This window comes from Manis pentadactyla, chromosome 15 (assembly GCF_030020395.1).
Source record: "Manis pentadactyla isolate mManPen7 chromosome 15, mManPen7.hap1, whole genome shotgun sequence".
Lineage (NCBI taxonomy): Eukaryota > Metazoa > Chordata > Mammalia > Pholidota > Manidae > Manis > Manis pentadactyla.
In genome coordinates, this window is record NC_080033.1 from 66,692,570 (window position 1) to 66,713,362 (window position 20,793).

The window sequence follows — 20,793 nt, forward strand, 5'->3', positions numbered from 1 at the left end:
CTGCCACTTGTTAACTGGGGCCCTGGGTGGGTTGCTTTTCCTCTTGGGGCCCCGGTTTCCTCATCTGCGCAATGGGCATAAATAATAACACCTCTAAGGATTGTAGTATGAAATAAATGAGGTGCTTGATGTATTGGGCTAAGCACAGAACCTTGTACACAGCAAGTGCTTAATAAAGACATTAACTATTGTTAAGCAGAGCCTGCAGCTGCCCTGAGCCATTCAGGAGACCTTGCAGCCCCACTCCCTGCCAAGAACAGTCAGTCCCAGCTGCCCCAGCACCCCCGGCTTTCCACCTACAGCAGGTGTGGCTCTCACGCTCAGGTTGACAGGGAACCCCAACTTTCTCCAGTGTATAGCCTCTCTGCCCCATCTAGCCAGTTTGGTAAAATGTCAGCGTCAGTCATGTCGGGTTCCCCAGCCCAGCGTAGTGCCAAAGCCCTGGGGTGGTTTTTTTTTCCTTTTTTTTTATTGTGGTAAAATACACATAACATAAAATGACCCCTTTTAATGACTTCAGGTGGGCAGTTGAGTGGCATTCGCACGGTTCTGCAAACATCACCGCCGTCAATCTCCAAAGTTTTCTCATCCTCCCAAACTGAAACTCTGTCCCAATTTAACTCTAATCCCGGTTCCGCCTCGCACAGCGCCTGGCCTACCACCATCTATTTTCTGTCTCCATCAGTTGGGCTGCTCTACAGGCCTTGTATAAGTGGACACCTACAGTACCTGTCCCCTTGTGACTGGCTTATTTCAACGGGCATGATGCCCTCAGGGTTCCTCCATGCTGTAGTGTGTGTCAGATTTTGCCTCCTTTTCATGGTTGAATAATATTTCATTGCATGCATAGACCACAATTTGTTTATCTTTTTAGCCATCCGTGGGCATTTGGGCTGCTGCCACATCTCAGCATTGTGAGTACTGCTGCTGTGCACACGGGTGTGCAAATATCTGTTCAGGTCCCTGCTTTCAGTTCTTTTGGGTGTATATCCAGAGGTGTAATTGCTGGGTCATATGTAATTCTGTTTGATTTTTTTGAGGAACTGCCAAAATCCTGGGGTTTTAAGTAGGACCCAAGTGTTGCCTGGGGAGGCCCCTCTGGCCATACTCTGGACAGGGAGGTATGGAATCAGGAGCTGGACATCTTGGGTTCAAATCCTGGCTCTGTCACTCTCAGTGGCATGACCTTGGGCAAGGTACCTGCCTATTCTGTGCTTCAGTTTTCTCAGTTGTGCGGTGGGATGAGGGCAGTGCCCACCTGCTGGGACTGCTGGTAATCAGTGTTTACTTAGAACAGTGCCCGGCGCGCAGGAAGCGCTCCACTCACCGCTGTGTCTGTGGTCCTGCTGAGATCCGACCCTGCAGTCTTACTGCTTCCTGCCACAGCGGCCCCACACCAGCCTGACCCCTCTGCGGAGCATCCCTTTGGAACTAGCCCTGAACCCTCCCTAGGACTCAGATTTCTTTTTCCCCTTTTCTGGGTCTCTGGGAATCTCTCTTCATTTGGAGGGGTGTTCCTCTCTCTCCCCCTGTTCATGGCTTAAGCTTTTGAAGTCAAAAGCCAGGAAGTAACGCCTTGGATGAACTCTGGGAGAGCTTGAGCCAGGACCAGCGGGGAAATGGAGGGCGCTGACCAGCAGGCTGGCATGGCACAGGCCAAGGGGCGGCCAGTCCGGGTCACTGTGTTTGCAGAACAGTGTGAATGTACTTCTTCTTTCCTTTGACCTTGACTGGACCATCCCTAATGGCTGGGTCCATCTGGGTCCTGAGCTTTGGGAGGGGCAGGGGGAGCTGGAGACAGGAACAGGGAAGAGGCGCTCTGGGCCGGCACACAAGGAGCCAGTGATGTGGTGCTTTCGTCTGGACAGGAGTTGCTGGGGGGCTTGGGTTAGGGAGGGGTGGCGGTGGAGGTGAGATACCCCATCCCTGGACCAGCAGCCAGGGCTCCACGGCTGGGCCCGGGGCAGTCTGGCCCTCCTCTGGCGGAGGCTAAGCGGGCAGGGTGGTGCTGCTTAGCCGGCTTGTCTGGTCTGGGTCCCCTCCCAGCTCCGGCCCCTGGGAGCTGCTTCTGTGGACCCAGGGTGACTCCAGGAAGAAGGTCAAGGCCAGACCTGACAGGGTGAGGACTTCGGGGACCATGGGGACCACCCTGGGGGTCGATCCCAGGTCCTGGAGACCCGCTTCTAGGCTTGCCACCTCCACCTCTGACAGGAGGAGGCAGAAGCCTCTGGGATGCCCCTCACTGGCCCCCTTCATTCCATTCCTTTCCTTTCCCATCCAGGTTTTCTCTGTTCCTTTCACTTCATACCAGGTGGTAGGTGGTTTGGAAATTCACAAAGCAGTGCACTTCCCTTGACAGTTTATCAACAGCAAGGACCTTTAAGGAGTCAGCAGCCTGTACCTGCTGTAGTGAATGACTTTTTGCACGGCCCTCCGGCAGAGGTCCCGATGGGACCACTATTCCCCCAACACCTCATTTTCCCAGCACTGTCAGAGCAGGCCTGTCTTAAATACTTGCAGAGATCCCCCAAGAGGCGCTGATACCTGCTTTGGGGTATCAAATAGAATATGCCATGAAGATGCAGTAGAATGCCATGTAGAAATTGCCTGGCACATGGTAGTTATTTAAAAATTAGGTATTGTTATTATTTTTTATTTTAAAAAGTTGTTATTATATAAAAAGGGAAGATATTGCTTTTAAAAAACTATTTATAGAACACCTTCTATGCCCCAGGTACTGCCACGTTGGGATTCTGCCCTGGGAACCAAGCTGATTTTCCGAGCCTAGATCAGAAGCAGTGAGCCCCGCAAAGGTCATCACCCTAGCAACAGCACAGAGGGACATGTAGGAAGAGGAAGAACCAGCTGTGCGTCCTTAGGCAAATTGCCTGGCTTCTCTGAGCCCTGTTTCCTGATCTGTAAAGTGAGGCTGGAAATCACCCCTTTCCCCTTCTATTGGGGTGAGGGTCAGATGAGATAAAACACATGGTCAGTCTTGACAAGGAGGAAAGTGCTGCCTGGCCAAGCAGAGAGGTGGCCGTCCATGGGAGATAAGCCCCCACCTGGGCCTTTAACTGAAGCTCCTGCCCTCAGCAACTAAACCATCCCCACTGAAGCTCTGAGGACACCCCTCACGGAGACTCAGACCGCCCTTCCCCAGGCCATCGGGAAGAGAATGTTCACCAAGGCCATCTGAAGATGTCCATTCTCCTGGTGCCCCAGGTTAGAGTGCAGGCAGGCTTTGCCTCCAACCCATCCCAGTCCACGCTGTGACTCCGGGCCAGTTGATGCCATCTGTTTCCATGGAAACTAGGGACCGTGACAGCATTTCTGGGAGGCAAAATGAGCTTCTTGTTGAAGGGCACAGTGGGATTTTAGAGGTTGGGGAGGGTGGTGGTAAAGCAGAATGGTAGAGCTGTCATTATTCCATCAGGACAAGGTAGAGGGTTGCCAAGCCCAGGGACAGTAAGGGAGGCCCAGTGGATGGGCAGCATTTCCTCTGGAGGGCCAACTGGATAATTCACCACCTGCCTGTTCGGCCTTTCCTGCAGAGCGTAATGGGATCATGGTATATGTATGCTGCTGCTCCGTGTGCTTGCAGAGCATGCATGCATGGAGTACACGTTATGTGCCCCCACTGGCCCCGGTGATTTATAAGTTTACCTCCTTTAATCCTCACAACAGATATGTAAGGCAGCTACTATTATTATCCCCCTTTTATGGATGAGGAAACTGAGGCAGAGAGGTTAAGTATTTTGCCCAAGGGCCTACAGTGGTGGGGCTGAGCCTAGACTCCAGCCCAGGTTATCTGAAGCCAGACCTGTGCAGCTAACCCTCCATATACTCTGGTGGGCCAGGGGAGGACAAGCAGAGAGCTGGGTAGGGGGAAAAAGGAAGGCAAGTCCCAGGTCCCAGGTCCTACATGAACCTGTCATTAATACTGGTGTTGAAAAGTCACAGATTTCACAAAGAGGTGTCACTGGCTCTATTTTACAGACATGGAACCGGGAACACAGCGAAGTTAAATGAGTTGCCCTTGCATAGGAGCTGCTTTTTGACTAGAGGTGCCCACTGCAGACCCACTGCTCTTTCAGTGACCCCACCACCTTATTTTGCTTCCTCGGCAGTCTGATCCAAGTCTGATCCCTCTTGGAAAGGGAGAGGCCAGGGCACACCAGGCCTTGGCACATACTTTCTGAATCATGTAGGAGGGTCCCTGTCGTTTCCACTTGCTGCTACTTTGGGCAAGGGGGAGGAAATGTGGCAGGAAGTGCAGTGACCTCGCGTCTTTTGTGCATAGATGTTTGCCTGAGCCTGACTCTGCTGAAATGGAGAGTTTCGAAAAGAGAATTGTGTTGGAGTAGTTGACTCTCATTTACATTTAGGTGAGTCGAAGAGAAAAGAAAACTCTAGGAAGGACCCAAAATTGAAAACTCCATCCATCCATCCACCCAGCCAGCCACCTACCCATCCAACCACCCACCCACCTATTCATCCATCTACCCATGTACCCATCTGCCCTTCCTTCCCATCCATCTGTCCTTTCCATCCATCCATCCACCTATCTGTCCATCCATCCATCCATCCATCCATCCATCCATCCATCCATCCATACATATATCCACCCACCCACCCATCCATCCCTTTATTAGTCTCTATTAGTAGTAATCTGCTGCTGCCTAACTCCAAAACTTAGTGGTTTAAACAACAGTAATTTATGATCTCATGGTTACTGAGGGGCAGGAATTCAGCGACAGCTGACGGCTTAGCGCTGGCTGTTGGTGAGAGGCCTCAGTCCCTGTCCACGTGAGCCTCTCCGGAGGGCTGCTTCGTGTCCTCACAGCGTGGTGTGAGGACTTCCCCCTGGCTTCCCCCTACGTCAGTGGCCCAAGGGACCGAAATAGAAGCTGCAGGGCCTTTTACACCTAGCCTCCTACATCATGCACTGTCCCTTTCACAGAATTCTTTGGTCCTAGAGTCAGACCCTGTTCATTTTTAGAGGAGGCAACACGAAGGCATAAATCCCGGGAGAGGAGGGTCATCAGGCCATCCAGGAGGCTGGACCATCCATCTCTCCCAGCCATACTTTTGTCATCTGTCCATCTATACGTTCAGTAACATCTGCTGGGCTCCAATTTTGGGCCAAGCCCTGAAAACAAAACACACACACACACACACATACACACACACACACACAAAACCCTAGAACAAACAGAAAAGAGGAAGCCTCATATAAAAAAGCCATAGTTTGACATCTTCCTCCAGTTCTTATTTTACATTTGTAAAACAGCTTTATTGAGATCGAATTCACATACCATACCGTTTACCCAATGAAAGCATACATAGTGCATTCAGAGTTGTGAAACCATCAATACAATCGATTTTAGAACGTTTTTATTACTCCAAACAGAAACCCCATACCCGTGAAGCAGTCGCTCCCCATTTCCCCTTTTCCCCATCCACCTTCAATCACGTATTTACTTTCTGTCTCTATAGATTTGCTGATTCAGATGTTTCATGTAAATGTAATCATGCACTTGTGGCCTTTCTGACTGGCTTTCTTCACTTAGCGTGATGTTTTCAGAGTTCACCTATGTCATGGCATGTATCAAGGCTTCATTTCTCTTTATTGTTGAATATATTCCATAGTATTGGTAGACCACACTTATTTATCCTTCCATCAGTTGATGGACATCTGGGTTGTTTCCCCCTTTTGGCTATTACGAATAATGCTGATTTAACATTCTGTCTAAGGTTTTGTATGGTTAAATGTTTTCGGTTCTCTGGGGTAAACACCTGGGAGTGGAATTGCAGAGTCATATAGTAACTCTGTGTTTAACCTTTTGAGGAACTACCAGATGGTTTTCCAAAGCAGCTACACTGTTTTCCATTCCCACCAGCCATGTACGAGGGTTCCAATTTCCCCTTCATCTTTGTCAACACTTGTTAACTGTATTTTTTTCTTTTTTGCCATTCCTTGTGGGTGTGAAGTGATATCTCAAGTGATTTTCAATTTGCATTTCCCAGATGGCTGATGATGTTGAGCATCTTTCATGTGCTGTATTGCCAACTTGTATATCATCTGTGGAAAAATGTCTATTTGGATTTTTTGCCCATTTTTAAGTTGGGTTATTCATCTAATTGTTAGTGAGTTGGAAGACTTCTTTATATATTCTATTTATATAGAAACAAGATACAAGTCTCTTATCAGATATATGATTTTCAAAGATCTTCTCCCATTCTGTGGGCTCCAGTTCTTTTTCACTGTACCTTTTTTCTAATTATTAAAGTACATATCCTCATGATGAGATAGTTGAAACATGCAGAAATGTATAAAGAGGTGGAAAAATACTCACCCAAAGACCACCAGGTTAATATTTAATCATGTTTCCTTTTTCTTTGTCCTTATAACCAATTCAATTATGTATTATTTTTTTGGCAAGTGCTGTTTACAAGGCACAGAATTCTGAGGGTTTAAAGTAAGTCTCCTGTCCTGAGCCCCAGACACCCAGACTCCTTCCTAGGGATAGTCACTGTTACCACTCTCTTGTGATTTTTCAGATAGTTTGTATTACATATAGACATACATGTCCATTTCCCTTTAAATTGTAGGACATTATCCATTCCACTCAGCATTTGTCAACAGCTCCTTTCCTGTCTTTTAGCTCTACATAGTTTTCCTTATGTAGTTAACAATCACCCTGAAGATTCAATGTATCCACTAGTTTTGGGAGGTAGAGCAGGAACTCATTCTAGTTAGCATAAACAGGGACTTTATTCAAGGACATAGGTGCTTACAGACTCTTGGGGACAACAGAGATCCAGGTCCAGAATCTATATGGCCAGAAGCAAAGCTAAGCCAGGCACGAGATGGTTCCAGTGGAGATGTGCCAGGGCTGGGCACAGACTGTGCAGTTGTTCTGCTGCGGTCCTGCTGTCACTGGACTCCAGGTGTCTTTGCCATGGTCTTCCCTAGGTATGTGTTTTCTGAGTCCCACATCTCCTCTCTGCAGCTTCTGAACACAAGCCTGGGGGTTGGTGTGCCTCATTCGTGGGGCCGACAGGAATGTCTGCACTCACTAGCTGCAAGGGAGGCTGCTAAAGGTGCTGGCTTCTACCTTGGCAAGGTGTAGCCTCCTAAGGGGGGGCTGCCTTGGACAGAGGAGGGCCGATTTCACTGGGCAGCCAAAACGAATGGCAGAAGCCCAGTATATATATAAAACTTTAATGTGAGTGTATTATTATTATAAAATTAAAATTCTTCTGATTATAAGGGCAGTACTTGAGTGAGAGGTGAATGTTGTAATGGTTAAGTGCACAGCACAGGACTTAACTGACTGCCTGGTTAAGTCCTACTACTGTCCTTTACCAGCCTTGTGAACTTCGGCATGATTTGAACTTCTTTATGGGAAGGTTCCTCATTAATACAATGGGGATAATAATAGAACCTCCCTCACGGGGCTGGACTGAGGATTGAATTAGTCTCCAGATGTTAAAGTTCAGAAGTATACCTGGCTCACTGTATTGTTATTTAATTATCTCTTGTTATTTTCTCAACATTTTATTATGAGCATTTAGAATATATGGAAAAGTCGAATTGTACAGCAAGCTTCCATATAACTACTACACATGATTTTGCCATGAACATTTTTTTTTATTTTGGTATCATTATTCTACAATTACATGAGGAACATTATGTTTACTAGACTCCCCCCTTCACCAAGTCTCCCCCACATACCCCATTAGTCACTGTCCATCGGTGTAGTAAGATGCTGTAAAATCATTACTTGTCTTCTCTGTGTTGCACAGCCCTCCCTGTGCTCCCCCCCATTATACACTCTAATTGTAAGGCCCCCCTTTCTTCTTCCCCGCCCTTATCCCTCCCTTCCCACCCATCCTCCCCAGTCCCTTTCCCTTTGGTAACTGTTAGTCCATTCTTGGGTTCTGTGATTCTGCTGCTGTTTTGTTCCTTCAGTTTCTCCTTTGTTCTTATACTCCACAAATGAGGGAAATCATTTGGTACTTGTCTTTCTCCACCTGGCTTATTTCACTGAGCATAATACCCTCTAGCTCCATCCATGTTGTTGCAAATGGTACAATTTGTTTTCTTTTTATGCCATGAACATTTTACTGTGTTTGTTTTATCACATATTTTACCTATCTGTGTCTCTTTCTAATCATTCATGCACCTTAATTTTAAATATATTTCAGAGTGATTGCAAATGCATAATATACTATAATACAATATACTGTTATTCGTTAAAGTAACTCTTAACTATTAGTTTAAAATATGTGTATAAAATTTGCCTTGTCTTTCCCCTTAATATAATGAGCTGAGTCCTGCAAGATGAAACAGAATTTGTCAGAGGGAAGTGTGAGAGAGCCAGGCAGGGCCTCCCTGACAGTGGGCATAGCCTGTGCAAAGAGTGCCACACTGGGATACAGAGCCCGCTAAGGCAGGCTGACCATACAGTGCCCCTTGAAATGGATGTTTTAAAATACTTGTTTTTTACAAGATTTTGTGTAGAGGAGGGGACGAAGGAGAGGCCCCAGGAACGGGCAAAAGGGGAGAGTTCCAGATGGCAGAGCCCTGCCTCCCTTCCAGTGCCCTGAACAGTTCTGCTCTGCCCCAGACTTGCTAAGCAAACCCCTGTATTGGTTATCTATTACTGCATAACAAATCACTCCAAAACTTACTGGGTTAAAGCCACAGTACTTGTTGATTATTGCTCATGTTTCTATGGGACAGGAACTCAGGAGTGGTGGGGCAGTTCTGGCTCAGGGTCTGCCATGCAGTTGCAGGTGAATGCTGACCTGAGTTGGGGTCATCTCAAAGGCATCTTTACTCTCCTGTCTGGTGCCTGGCTGGAAGGACTTGACCAGAGGGAGGCTGGAGCATCTGGGGCTACCTGGGCATCTCTGTCTCTGTGTAGTCTCTATGTGCAGTCTCTCCAGTGTGGTGAGTTCAGGGTACCTGGTCTTCTCAAGGCAGCTTGAGGCTCCTAAGTATGATTCCTGAGCCAGGCAGAAGCTGTCATACATCATCCCTTCTGCCACATTCTATTGAGGCAGTTATAAAAAGTTACAAAGATTGGCCAGGTTCAAGGGGAGGGAACCTGGATACCACCTCTCAGGGGAGGAATGTCAGACTCACATTATAGAAGAGCAGTTGTCCTTGGGAAACACAGTTGCCCGCAGCTGCCTTTTGAATAGACTCGCTCTCCTCAGGAGGTAGTTAGTGGCCGTGGATTTTCACCCGGACAGGTCCTGTGGGGTTCTCAGCCCTGGCAGTTGTCTGCTCAGCCGCACAGGCAGTGCTCCGGTAATTCTGACTCTGCAGGAGGCCCGCGACAAGCCCAGGTTCCTCCATCTTGTTTGCTGCTGTGTGTACTGGGTTGAACAGTGTCCGCCTCAAATTCATGTTCACCTGGAACCCCAGAATGTCACCATATTTGGAGATAGATCTTTGCTGATGTAATCAAGTTAACATGGTCATATAGGGTTTGGGTGGGCCCTAAATCCAGTGACTGGGGTCCTTATAAAAAGGAGAGAGGACAGAGAGAGAGAGAGACAGAGGGAAGATGGTGTGGGGACACAGACACAGGGAGAACTCCATGTGACTGCAGAGGCCCAGATTGGAGGGATGCTTCTACATGCCAAGGGACATTGAGGGTTGCTGGCAGCTGCCAGAAACTAGGAGGGAGGCATGGAACAGATTCCCTCTGGGACCCTCCAGGAGGAGCCAACCCTGCCTACACCTTGACTTGGGACTTCTGTCCCCTAAACTGTCAGAGAATAAATTTCTGTTGTGTTAAGCTACCCACTTAGTGGTCCTTTGTTGCAGCAGCCCCAGGAAAGTAATGGACCTTGTCAGTGACATTTTGATCCTTTATAGAACGGTGGTCTGGTTGCCTGGTTGGCAGGTTGATTCTGATTCAATGCAGAGGTTTAACCTGTGAAAGAATGCCCCTTGTGGACCTGCGGTGCGTGGCCGAGGGCGGTGACATGCCAGGAGAGAACTGGGATGGCTAGCTCTGTTGACAGGGAGAACTTGGGTAACAGATGAGTCATCAGATATTCATGGATATTTGCTTGCTTGAGTCCTTTTTTATTTTTTATTTTTTAAATTAGAAAATCCAGACTGGCCTTCCCAGGTGTGTCCTAAGTCTCCCCGTCTCTGGAGCTGATGTGATTCTGTCAACACGGCACTGTTTATAATGGCAACAGCTGTGACCTTTAGAACCAAGAGGAAAGTTTCCTTAATGGATTCAGGACACTGTCTCCACACTTGGGGCCATAAACTAGTATTCACCAAAATATGGAGACATGGGGCAGGGGACGGAAACGCAGCTGCTCCTGGGGGTAGGCTCTGCCCCTCTTCTGCTGGAATGGAGACCCTGCGGAGGGCATAGCAGCCCCCCCACCCCAGGACTTTCAGGGGTTCTGTGTTCTACACCCACTGTGTGACCCTCAGAAGCAATCAGGCATCTCTTGGGGCCTTTGCACTTGCCTGAGAAGTTCCTTCTCCAGACCTTCACTTAGGCCAGCTCCTCCTCTGGTCATACTCAGATGTCACCTCCTCCGAGGGGTCTCTGTGATTGCCTTGTCTAATCTCCCTCACCTCCCCGATTATGTTTGTGGCATTGTCAAAGTCCTTACTCTCATCTCACATGACCTTGTTAATGAGTTTCCTCACTTGTGGGCTCCCTTCCCTAGTAGAATGGAAGAGCCACAGGGCTTTGTGGTCCATTCCTGTACTCCTGGCTCTCTATAACTCTCTGCCTGGCACATGGCAAGTGTTCGGTTAATATCTGTTGAGTGACAAAACGTCTCAGCCAAGAATGCACAACTCTTGAGAAAGAATGTCTTGGCCAGTCTCCTGCCTTCAGCCTGGCTGGCTCATCCCACCCTCCTTCTGCTCACACATGATTTTTCCAAACCAGAAATCATGCCGGTCATTCTTCTGCTCTAAGACCTTCAGGAGCTGCCCTTGCCCCCAGGGAAGGTCCACATGCCTTAGCAAGACTAACAGGCCCTGCGTGAGTCCAGGCCTGCCTGCCTTCCGGGCACACACGCTGTTCACTCCAGCAGAACTGAGTCGCTCCCCAGAGTGTGTATCATTCATGCTATTCCCGCTGCCTGGCATCCTGTCTTCTCTCTTCGCCTCCCTGTTCAGCTGCACAAGGACCACCACCTTCTGGACGTCTTCCTGACCCTCTTTTCCCAAACAAGCATTAATGATTCCTTCTCTTAACCCATCCTGGCTTTATCAGCTTTTTTTTTTAAGTAAAATATTTACACTCAGTTAAATTCACTCTTCTTGGTATACAGTTCTATGAATCTGGGCAAATTCATAACGTTGTGTAATCTCTACCACAATCAAAATATACAACAACTCCACCACCCCACCCTCAAAAATTCCTTTATGCTCGTTTATAGTCAAGCCCTCTCCCCAGCCCCAGCCCCTGGCAACCAGTGATCTATTTTCTGTCCCTATGGTTTTTGCCTCTCTATAATGTCCTATCAATGACATCATACTTACGTAGCCTCTTGATTCTGGCACCTGTCACTTAGCATAATGTGGCTGAGGTTCATCCTTGGGGTTGTGCCTGTGAGTGGTTTCTTCCCTTCTGTTGATGAGTGCCCTTTCTGTGTGTGGATGTTTGCTTATCCATTCACTAGATTAAAGATGTTTGGATTGTTTCCAGTTCTCAGTGATTATAAACAAAGCCACCACAAGCATTAGCATACAGAGTTTTGCTTGGCCATATGTTTTCACTTCTCTTGGGTAAACACCTACCTGCAGGTTGCTGGCTCATATGGTAAGTATATGTTTCATTTTTTAGAAACTGCCCAGCTTTTTTACAAAGAGGCTTACCATTTCACATTCTATCCAGCGGCTCCACATGGGCCGCGCACTGGGTATTGTCAGTTGGTTTTAGTTTAGCCATTTTAACAGGAGTGTAATCTGTTTTTTTTTTGTTTACCTGCTTGTCTCTCCCACCAGCCATGAGCTCCTGGCACCCCTCTTTATCCTCAGAGCCTAGAGTGGTGATGACACATGGCAAGGACTTAGTCAATGCTTGGGGGCTGAATGAGTGAATTGAGCGATCTATTGAATTTGTGTTTAAGGAGAATTTGTCTTGGATTCCATGAAGGGAGGGTTAGTCAACGCCCCTTTTCCAATTATGGAAACTAATTATGAGATGGTGTTTCTGGAATCTTTCAGACAAAACCTCCTTCTCTTTATGGCTAATACCTTCCTATACATGCTCCAAATACCTAGACGGCTCTCCACCTGTGAAAAGGCTCACCATGTGTTTCTTCAGTGTTTCAGCAGAAGGCCTTGGTGCCCATACTAAATGGTGCAAAAGAATCATGAGGTGTGGGGTGATGGTTAAAATGTGGATTGGTAGGCCCCACCCTGACTAAGGTTCTGAGTCAGTAGGCCCCGTATCTCAGACCTCCCTGAGAACCCCCCTCATGAAGGGTAAGTGTCACCAACTGGTGGGTCACCTTTGCAAGTCATTTAATGCCTCTGAGCCTCAGTTTCCTTGTCTGTAAAATAGACTTGAAAATAATTGAGTTTCTCTACTCCATTGTGAGGACTAAATGCATTTGCTGCATGAAGCGTCCTGATTTTGGTAAACCACAAAGATTTGAAATGTTTCCTGCCCCCCTCTTAGCTAACTGCCTAATATTTTAATCTTTTTGTTGATGTGTAACATAATGCAAAAAAGTGTACTTAATGTAAGTGTACAGTTCAGTAACTTTTCATACAGGTAATGCACCAGTGCACCCAATGCCCCGTCATGACACAGACACCCCCACAGCCCCAGAACTCCCCTTAGCTTACCTCTCACCACCACCTTCCAAGTGACCACAGGTGCGTAAGCAGCAGAGCCACCGGGCCTGCCCATCTCCATGTCCTGCATTCTCAGCCGCTCCCCAACTGGTGCTTATTTTAGACCATCTCTCTTGATTTTACACGAGGCTCAGGCCCCGGGAAAGGCCCTGACAGTGGGGACAGTGTGTTGTGTGTCCATGACGTGATGATTGTGTGTCAGCTCTGGGATCCCATTTAAGCAGGATCAGAACCCAGAAATCAGGCATGCATCAGTGGACTCTCTCCTCCACGGCAACCCCCTCTACCAGTGAAGAACCCAAACCTCACAGAGGATGGGTATTCTGTGCAGGGCCTTGCGGACAGTGAGGGGCAGATCTGGGGCCAAACCTGGGCAGTCTCACTCTCGAGTCCCCTTCCTGTGTCCCTTCAGTTACACTGCACGTTCATCAGGCAGGGCTCTGATGATTGGCGCTGCCTCCCTGGAGCCCAGCAGGGTCTGACCCCCTCACAGATGCTTGGCAAATGTTTGTTGAATGAGTAAGTGAGCCCCAGGAACCGAAGGCTTGAGAAACCCAAAGAAAAACCATGGAACCAGAGGCTCTTCAAAGCCGGCCTCAGTTTAAATAGCAGACTCCTACAAATCAGCAGCACACACACAAAATTACATGACTTAAAAATGGGCAAAGGACTTGAATAGACATTTCTGCAAAGCAAGACGTATAGATGGCCAACAGGTATGTGAGAAGATGGCCAACATCACTAATCGTCAGGGAAATGCAAATCAAAGCCACCATGAGGTATCCCCTCACATCTAGTAGAATAGTTATTATAAAACAACCAAAAGGTATGGTTTGGGAGAGGATGTGATGAGATTGGAACCCTTGTGCACTGTTGGTAGGGATGTAAAAAGGTTCAGCCACTAAGGAATAGGGCAAGGAGTTTCCTAAAAAAATTAAAGACAGAACTTCTGTATGTAGCAGCAATCCCACATCTGCCTGTGCATCTAAAGAAGAGGAAGACGGAATCTCAGAGAGGCCCCTGCACCCCATGGGCACCGCAGCACCTTTCCCAACAGCAGGACACGGGCACAGCCTGAGTGTCCGTGGAGGGATGAATGAATAAAGAAAACGTGGGGTGTGTGCACAACGGCATATTACTCAGCCTTTAAAAAGAAGGAAATCCTGCTGTTGTGAAGATATGGATGGACACGGAGGACATTAAGCTAAGTGAACTACGCCAGACACAGAAGGCCAAATACTACCTGGTTCTGCTCCAGTGGGGCATCTCAAAGAGTCAAACCCACACAGGAGCAGAGAACAGAATGATGGTTGCCGGGGCTGGGAGGGGGTGGGGGGACATGTGGAGGTGTTCAGGGGGTGAAGTTTCTGTTACACCGATGAGTAAATTCTAGACATCCGCTGGACAATATGTGCCTGTCGGTAACAATACTTTATTGTACGCTAAAAAATGTGTTAAAATGCGGAGTTCTTATCACACACACAAAATACAGCAACACAAAGAGCAACAATAACAATGGACACAAGGAGCCATTTGGAGGTGATGGATCTGTTTACTACCTTGATTGTGGTGGTGGTAACATGGGTTTATGTGTATGTCCAGACGCATCACATTGTACTTATTATGTGCCATGTTTTATCTACCAATTAGACCTCAATAAAGCTGGGGGGAAACAAGAGTACAAGGGCCTGCCCCCCTGCATGCAGAAGCTTCTAGGCCAGGCCCAGCCCTGACGAGGTCTGGAAGCTGGGTCTGGGCGGTACTTCCTCTCACGGAGGCCTGCCAGCCAGCAGCTGGGACTAGGCTTGTCCCCAGGGAACATGCACTTGTCTGAACAATGTTGGGAAAGGAGACTAAACTCAGAGGCTCTCAGGATTTTGTGGTCATTTCTGGCAGTGGGGTGGAGGGGGGATGCTGGCACGGCCCCCTGGGCAGGGCAGGAGGCTTCAGCCTGGCCGCGGGGAGACGAGGCCCAAGTTTGGAAGGCCCACTGTGTAATAATGATTATAATGAGTGGCTGTTATTTATCGAAAGTAGTGTTGTGTTAAGCTCTGTGTTATCTGTTATCTTAAATTCTTTAAACAACTTTGTAAGGTGGGTATTTCTTTTAACAACTTTATTGAGATTTACTTCACATAGCATACAATTATCCCTTCTGAAGGGTACAGTTCCATGGCTTTTAGTGTTTTCACAGACCTGTGCAACCTTACATTCCGTTTCAGAACATTCTGTCACTCCTGAGAGAAACTCTGTCCCCTTAGTCCTCACCTTCCCACACCTGCACGCCCTCAGTCCCAGGCAACCACTGATTTACTGTCTCTATAGATTTGCTTTTCTGTGTATCTCAAATGTAGATCACACAATGGGGAAGTTGGAGGTTCAGAGAGGGTAACCGACTAGCTTAAGGTCACAAAGCTAAGGAAGTGGCAGACTTGGGACTTGAACCTAGTTCTCGGAGTCCCCGCTTGCCCACTGCACCACGAGGCTTTTTCTTCTTCTAACCATCAACAATACTAGAGTCAGCCCTGATGGTTGAATGGGGCTGCCTGCTTTACCTTCATTGTCTCATTTTATCTTTGCAACCTACCCCCTGGGGAGGCAGGTACAGTTATACCCATTTTTCAGAGAGGGAAACTGAGGCACCGAGAGGGCAAGGGTCCAGTGCACCATGGCTGCTAGTGAGTGGTAGAGGGTTATGGGAAAAGGTATGTGCGCACTTGAGGACTGGTGAGGGCCGCAGAATAAAAAGTGAAGAAAATACTGGTTAAAAGATGATGTTCTTTAAGGTTACTCCCTCCCTCCTCTTTCTTCTTTCTTTTTATATGAAAAGGAAAATAAATTTCCCTCCACCCTTTGAGGTCATTTCCTGACCGTTTGTGAATCTATGTGAAGTGGTTACAAACCCATTTCTCCCTGCCTAACAACGCTGGGGACGGGCAGCGGGCCTGTCTAGGGGCTCTGGCACCAGGCAACCCTGGGTTCAGAGCCTATCTCCACCACCGTAACACCCTGGAGTCCTACCACGACTAACCTGTGCCCGGTATTTTGCCGTATACGCCTGAACATTCAGGGTGGCCCTCCCCATACCCATTATGCTTTGGAAAAGAAGGGTCATTTTATATTTGAGTTCTCCCAGAATCAGAGCTGCTGCCTCAATTACTGTGTTTTGAACAACCCAGCTGAACTTTGAGAGTAAGAGATGAAGAGCCCCAAACACTCCCATTCATTGCACTGAATTCCACTGGCCGTTCACCCGAGGGCAAAAAAAATGAGGCAAAGAAGAAAAGCAGCGAAACTGATGAGAAGAGCAAACTGCCCTCCACTGTGGCCATCATCTCATACACAGCAGACGCGTTAACTCCAGAAACACTGTGGGCTCAGTCACAGACTGAAAGAGAGTTCTTTACATTGAAACATGTCCTACGTGTTCTTCTTTTGTTGCGTGATCCATGGGGAACAGAGAAAACTCCAGCCAGAATTAGGGTCTGTCTGGACAGAGGTTGGGAGCCGAGGCTTCCTACAGTGCTCTCCCAAACTTCGGATTGTACCATCTCGTTTTATCAGCAGAATTAACATGCTTGCCTACACATGTAGATTTTGTAACGATAAATTATACACGTATATGGTTGTACTAGTGTACAAGTACATTACGTGACATGTACCAAAATGAAATGTTAGGATTGATGGCTATAAATACAAGTTGGAGTTCTAAACAAAATAAAACAAGGCAAAGAAGTTTAACCCAGAGTTAGCCATTTTTCCTGGGAAACTGGCCCCATGATTCCAAGTGGTTAACATTGTAACAAGCCTTTCAGAGGTCCCTTCAAACAGCTGCAGGAAGTGGTGAATAGCATTGGTACACCCCTGAGGTAGGAACAGTGAAAGAAATGAATCCATGGATTTTCTAATGTCATCGAATGGGTCCTGTGGCTTCTGATACAACTTTTTGTTACGGCAACATTCATAGGTTGGAAAAATGCTTTAACTTAGGCAACTCAGGAGGAAAACTGATGTGCTCTGACAGCTCGGTAGGTAACCCTAAAGCTGGTCCCTGGTGCCGGGAAGATGCCCCAAAGAGGCACAGGAAAGGTTTGAATAAAGTTGCTTCGTGAACATAAGAATGGAAAACAGCAGAGTATCTAACATCATATGATTTGTGACTTGAAATAGGCACGTGCAGTTCAATGAATCAACTACATACCACATCTAGGAATTTGACTCTCATACATGCTTAGAAGTTTCTGAAGTGAGTCGTAAATAAGACTCAACATTGGGAAAAAGGGAGAGCAATTCCCTGGTAGTCTACTTTCCTTACAACAAACTTTTGGGGCCGCCACTGTTTTGATCCCGTCTGACGGATGGGGAAACTGAGGCTGAGGGTATTGGGCTTGCCTAAGGTAGTTAAGAGGTGGCAGACACCAGGGTATCCCTCCGTGAGGATTTCAGATGAGGGCCACCCATTGCCAACGTCGGGGGATTATTAGGATTATGAGTTCATTAAATGTACGTAAAACCCGTGTGTGCAGCACGCGCTCCATAAATGCTACGCTCTCCGGAGGTTCTCTCTCTGCTCGCGGAAGCGGGCGCCGTGCCGGCTGCCCCGGGGCCGCGGCGCTGGGGGGCTCGGACGGCGGGGCGGGCGGGGCCGCCCGGGGCGGCGGGCGGGGCGGGCGGGGGCGCAGGGGCGGCCCCGGGGAGTCACGTGGCGCGCGGCGGCGGCCGAAGCAGAAGTAGCAGCGCCCGCGGTGCAGGGCACGCGCGGCAGGGAGTGCCCGGAGCCCGGACGGCGGCGGGTGCGCGCGGGACCCCGGAGCCGGCACCACCGGTGAGCGGCCCAGCGCCTGCGGGCGCCGGGGAGCTGCGGGCCGGGTGCAGGGCGCCCGGCGCCGCGATCGCGGGCAGGGGAGGACGCGCTGTCGGGGCCGCCTGGCGCTGTGCCCGGGCCCGGGCGGTGACTGCGGGGTCCGCGCCCGGCTGCCTGCCACTTCCTCACTAGTCGCCGGCGCCACTCCGCCGGCCGTGCCCCGGGGCGGCCCCGGCTTTGAATGGGAACCCTGAGGAAGCGGCGCGGCTTGCGGTCGCATGGGTGCGCGCGCTGGCGTTCAAGGCTCCGGGGCCGCGGAGTCCCGCGTCCGGGTTTCCTGGTCACCTCCGCGCACAGGGCTTGCCGCCTCCGGGCCGCCCGGCGCGCCCCGCACTTCCCCGTATTACACAGGTGCCTGCGGGCGGATGGGCGGCGGGGCGCTGGCGGGGTGCTGCCCTTCCCCGGGAGGGCTGAGGAGAGTGATCGGGGAGTCGGGAGCCCCTTTCCCGCCCCGCGACGGCTGTGTGTATGATTATGCGCGTACGTCTGTGAGTTTTCCTGGTTATGCTTTGGATCTCAAAGAGGTCGTTACCCGCGAAGCGGAAGACGTGTTTTCGGGGCAAAGATGTGTCTCCTGCAGACCGGGGATTTGGCACCTGGATTCTGGCGGACACTGGGGAGGGGCTCCTTTAGCACCTTGGTCTTGAACTAGACAAAGTATGGTGGGGAGATGGGGGACATGGCGCGGTGGAAACAGGTGGCCGAGTCAGTCAACTTAACTTGAATTTCAGTTTCAGCTGTGTGACCCTCGGCACGTTGAAGACCTCTCTGACCCTCAGGTTCTTTCTTGTGGTACAAGGGCCACCCAGCCTACATTCCAAGGCTGTGTTGAGGACTGGGGACTGGAAAGGGTGCTCTGGCTAGTTCTCGATCCCCTGGTTAAGGGCCCGTGTGAGGCTCGGCCATCATCCTTAGCTACAGTTATGCAGACAGGCCTTAGTAATTTAGGGTTCCATGCCAGCCCAGGCAGTCACCCAGTTACAAAGGTGTGCGTGGCACATGTGTACCAGCTCAGGGACAGTACTCACTGCGGGCTTTATTGACGCTGACGGCTCCCCCAGTCCTTCGACCTGAAGTGTTTGAAGCTTCCCTCAAAGTGGCAAAGGAGGGATCCCTATGAGTAGCCCTTTTGCTGGGTGGAGTTGGTGGAAAATTGCTGGTGGGAAGACTTGAAAACACTCCGTAATTTAGAAAACAGTAAAAACCTAAAAGAGAAAACTCATCCATATGTCAAATCATTCCCTCTACCCTTTCCCACCCTCCCAAACTAACCACTGTCCCTGGATTTATAAGCATATAGCCTTAAAAAAATGTAATTATATTATACTTAGGGATTTGCAACTCTTGTTTCATGTATCTCATGAATCTTTCCAGATCAAACTGCTTGTAAATTTTCCTTATTCTTTACAATAGTTACTGAGCATTCTTTAATGTGCATGTTCCCTTATTAAGGACTCCCCCCACATTGATGAGCAGTTGTTTCCTGTTTTCTTTTTCTTTTACAAACAATGCTTCTGAGAACATCTTTGTACATTTCTTCACATATGATTGCTTATCAAAGCATGTGAATATTCTATGTTTTAATAGTTGCTCACAGATTGCCTCCCCTCAAAGTTGAGCCAGTTTACACTTTTCTACCTGCAGTGGTGGATACTGCCTGGTTCCTCCAATGAAAATATGTGTCCCCCTGTTCATGCAGGGTGGGAGCGAGATGCAGCAATAGTGTCCTTCCAGGTGTAGGAGGGGCGGTCACCTCTCAGGGATTTGGCTCTGCCAAATTTCATCACAGAATTGTTTTGTGGGATTTTGTACGGAATCCTGTACAGGGCTAATATGTGCAGAGAGCACAAAAGAAGAGAGCTGGCCTGCTTCCTGGTGTTGGATGCTTGCATTCCAGAAGTTTATTTTGAAGAGAAGGTTATGAAAAGTAGAAACAGCAAAACCTCTTGTTAAATCTCAGACACTGTAGGTCATTTTACAGAGTTACCCAGGGAGGATGAGAAACGGAACAAAAGAGGGATTTCAAGGCTGTTTCATATATATATATATATATTTTTGAAAGCAGAAGCAAAATGGAAGTGGCCTGTGATGGCTAGTGACCTCCCCTGGGGCCAAGGCCTCGGAGACCTTCTTACCTTAGTTGCCAAAGCATCGAACTCTGGAAGCCCGAGTCGGGAGCCGGCTGGATTCTGGTGGTTGACTCCAACGATCTTGTGGCTGTGAGGATCTCTTTCCAGTTCTTGGCAAGAGGCAACACGAGAGACTTGATATTTATGGTCGAGCCAATCCACTGGGCTTCTGAGCTAGAAGTTCCTGGAACCTGGGGAAGGTTAAGTCCAAGGCCCGCCAGAGCAAACTGAGGGCCCTAGTGCCTGCTGGCTGGCAGGTGTGATTGGAGGTGGGGTGACCCGTGTGTCTCCTATGTATGCCCTGTCGTACTTTGGCCCCGAGGCCTGGGGGTGGGGTCCTCCAGAAGCACATGGCTGGGGGCGCACAGCAAGGTGAAGAGCTGCAGAGCTGGGACGAGGTTCAGATCCTGGCTCTGCCACCTGCCCGCTGTGTGACCTTGCACAAGTCCTTTACCTTCTCTCTTGAGAGGGATTGATTTCTATCTGGCCAAATCCTGTCACAGGATTCTGAATTCCAGGAAAGGTGCTGAAGGAGCAGGGCCATGGGATTCAGGCCAGGGTCCCCATCCTGGTGCTGCCGCCTGTCTGCCTGACCTTGATCACATAATCTCACCTCTCGGGTCTTTGGTTGAGGTGAAGGAGATGAAGCAGGTGGAGCAGGTGCTGACAGCTGGGGAGGGCAGGAAACAGAATGAGGCTGGCCACAGGTACCTGCTCATCACCTTGACCTGGAGTAGAGGTGACAAGGCATGAGGCCCACTTCAGGCAGAGTTCTTTGTGCATCCTGTTCATCCTGCTGCTGGACCTTTGCCTAAGTCTGTTCCTCTGACTTAGAACACTTTTCCCTCTTGCTTCGTCTTTTAAAAAATTGGATCCAGATGCCCTCTTCCCCCAGAATCCTTCCCTGAGCCCTCTGAGTGCCCAGCCTAGGTTCA

The 20,793-nt window shown here is 49.0% G+C and overlaps 1 protein-coding gene across 1 annotated transcript in view; it reads left to right on the top strand.

Moving 5' to 3' along the window:
- Positions 1-17,584: 17,584 nt before the first annotated feature.
- The window catches only part of PLCG2 (phospholipase C gamma 2), a 126,054-nt gene continuing 122,845 nt past the window's right edge, over positions 17,585-20,793 (top strand). Inside the window, exon 1 of the mRNA XM_036909355.2 lies at positions 17,585-17,690. The gene's annotated coding sequence lies outside the window, so the exon portion shown is untranslated. The remainder of the gene's footprint in view (positions 17,691-20,793) is intronic.